The sequence below is a fragment of the Curcuma longa genome, chromosome 4, assembly GCF_044706935.1.
Source record: "Curcuma longa cultivar G26 ecotype Majalengka, Jawa Barat chromosome 4, ITB_CL_G26_1.1, whole genome shotgun sequence".
Taxonomy (NCBI): Eukaryota; Viridiplantae; Streptophyta; class Magnoliopsida; order Zingiberales; family Zingiberaceae; genus Curcuma; species Curcuma longa.
The window spans coordinates 19,755,187-19,758,499 of NC_133864.1; positions in this window are offsets into that span (position 1 = coordinate 19,755,187).

The following is a 3,313-nucleotide window of genomic DNA, read 5'->3' on the forward strand; positions in this document are numbered from 1 at the left end:
AATCAGAGTTTCAAAATTCACATCGAATTGTGCCTCTGTATCATGTGTAAAGTCTTTTCACAAAGTGGGAAAAAAACACAAAAAGACAAACAATATAGTGGGGAAAACAAGTGAATTCATACTAACAATTTGCCAACACAAATGGATGGAAGGAACTCATAGGAACAATTTGCCAACACAAATGGATGCCCTTCCATCTTTTAAAAACAATTTTGATTCGGACAAAATATGGTACTAATTCCTCTTTTCTTCTGCATTTAAGGTAGAATTCGTCACCCGGTCCCTACACGGTCGGCTCTACGACCACTTGTGAAGAGGTAAATCGAAAAATTGCAGTTGATCATGACGGAAGAGGGTATTGCTCGGCTTCGCCGAAATTCGAGTTCTTGTCCTTTTCTGTAAGTTTATTCCATCGTAAATAACTCAGCTATGTCCCGAAGATAAAATGATACTAATTCCAATCTACTAAACTCGGTCAACAATAATTTATATCTCTCTTTCTAGATAGTTCTTAGTTCAGACATGGCGTAAGAGGTTACGTAACAAAAGAAAAGAAAAGAAAATGTTGTAGACCAGTGTACGTGGTGGCCTGACCTTTCAACGTTTGTGGTAACTGGTCATTGTTCTTTCCACAATTTTTTTTCCGGAAAGTTCAATATATCATTTCCCTCAAGAAAGTTCTCCACTTTGTAAGATTTTTGGATTTGCACCATCATAAAGCTTAAGAAAGAAGTAGCGTCACGCCCCCATATCGAGCTAGGCACGTTGTAACGTTAGCTGCGTTCACCTTGCATGAACTATAAAATGTAATCAGACCAAAATATACATAAAAACTAACTAACTATCTATCTATCTATCTATATATATATATATATATATATATATATATATATATATATATAACTCTACTCGTATTATACATATATTTCAATAATTAATTTAAAAGTTAAAAATTTCAAAAGTAAACATAAAATACAAAGTGAATATAAGAAAAAAAATACAAGATGTAAAATAGTATATGAGAGTTCAAAGAATAGTAAATAGTTAAGATCATTTTTTTTTTTTATACTTACAATCATTGATCTCTTATCATAAATTTCTCTTTAACACTAAAAAAAAATTTGTGATTAGCGACGGACTATTTCGTCACTAATCGGTCGCTAATAGTTAATTAGTGATCGATTTGCGACGGAATATTTTCGTCGCATTTTTTTGATCGGTGACATCATCTTAGCGACAAATTTTCATTCCGTCACTAAATAGACGACGGATTTTAAATATCCGTCGCTATATTTAGCGACGAACAATTATATTCCGTCGCTAGACTTTAGCGACGGATATTTAAATATCCGTCGCTAGGTAGCGATGGAAATTTAATATTCCGTCGCTAGTGTTTTAAAAAATAAAAACTTAAACGAACTCAACGACAGATAAATATAAATCCATCGCTGATTAGCGATGGAATTTTAAAATTCCGTCGCTAATAATTATTTTTTAAATATTTTTTTTAATTTTCTGTTTACATTTGAATAAGATGATACAGTAAATTACAAACCACAATAATATACAAACACACAAGCCAAAATACACTTCAATATAATCTGAATATCTGAATACACTCTACAATAATATACATACACCAAATCACAAGTCTAAATATCTGAATATACTTCAATATAATCTGAATACAATAACATAAATACAAATATCTGGATACACTGATACTGTATCAAATGTCAAAATACAATAACATATCAGAATTATATCTAAATGAGCCCAACCAAAATAGAATATCTTACAAAAAGACAATAAGATAGGTTAGTAATAACTTACTTATAACAACATATTTGAAAAATACATGCTTACAAGTAATAACTTAAAAAAAATTAAAATAAAAGTAATAGAAATATTAACATACCTTGCAAGCATCTACTGATCAGGAGCATTGGGGTCTTGAGTGTCCGCATCAGGGTCGACACCTCGCATTGCATGATAAGTAGGCATAGGTGGCGTCAGACCCATGGCCTCCATGAAGGCCGTCATCTGCCTTTGGAGCTGATCGTAACTATGTTGCTGCGCCTTAAATGCGGCGAGTTGTTGCGCCTTTAATGCGGAGAGTCGATCTTTTAATTCTTTATTTTCTTTTTGTAGGGCTTCTATCGTAGAAGATGATCCGCTGGGACGACCCCTGGCTCTAGGGGTCATTACACGATCATATATGACTCTTGCCTGGGACACTAGACCTAGAAGGTGGAGCTTTTCTTCCTCCCACCGACCACATCATAGTAGATCTCATTTAACTGGTCGGTTGAGAGCTCTTGCTTCTCTCCTCCCTCAACTGCAGGCGTAGACGTCTGTGCAACTCTAGCAGACATTTCAGCCTGTTTAAAATTAAATTAATATAAAATTTAAGATTAGAAAAAATAATTACATGGTGGTAATGTTAAATAAATTTAAAAATTATTTTCTTACTTTTAATGCCTGTGAGCGATGATCGATAAATGTGTCATCCTTGGACTTATGTGTCTTTGTAAAAATCTCCCAACAAGTAGGAGGACGCTGTAACTCGTGCTCCTGAAAAATTAAAAATATAATTAAATAAAAATTAAATCATTACTAATTAATTAAAAATATATTAATTGTAAACTTACTAAGTCCAAGGTATGCTCCACAATGGAGAGGGATCCAGCTGTATGCTTTGTGGATCCGGTGCTAGGGCCAGCCAGCTCGGTGTTTCTGTTGGATCGAGCTGTCGCTGCATTTGTCTGCCATCTTTCTGCTTGCCATATGGCTTGTCATGCAGCCCAGATGTCGTCTGGGATCCAAGATGGTCTGGTGCCCTTTCTTCTGCATTTATATAGCAGATCTTTGTATAATTTAGCACAAGCAGCATTCTAGGTGTCTTTAAACTCCTGCTCGTGCCCTGGCTCACAAGTATATTTTTTCTGCAAGAAAAAAAATTAATTAGTAGAAACAAAAAACAACTTCATTGGTCATTAAAAAGACTTACCACAAACTCATCGTAGTAGAAGCTTCACATGTCCTGGTCGACATGCCTCCAAGTATGCCCTGAACGATATACTCGCTCGTGAAATTTACTAGAAATGTACGCCGCAACTTTGTGACCATCGGGCGTAAAACTGCATTATAAAACATATAAATGTTAGACATATGCCATAAAATAAATTATGAATTAAAAATAACTAATAATATCAATACTTACCAGCCTCCAATGACTCTCAAAATAGTACGACCACCGGATGCTGTTGCCTGATCAGACATATCTGTATGTGCAAAATCAAAAATGAAGAAG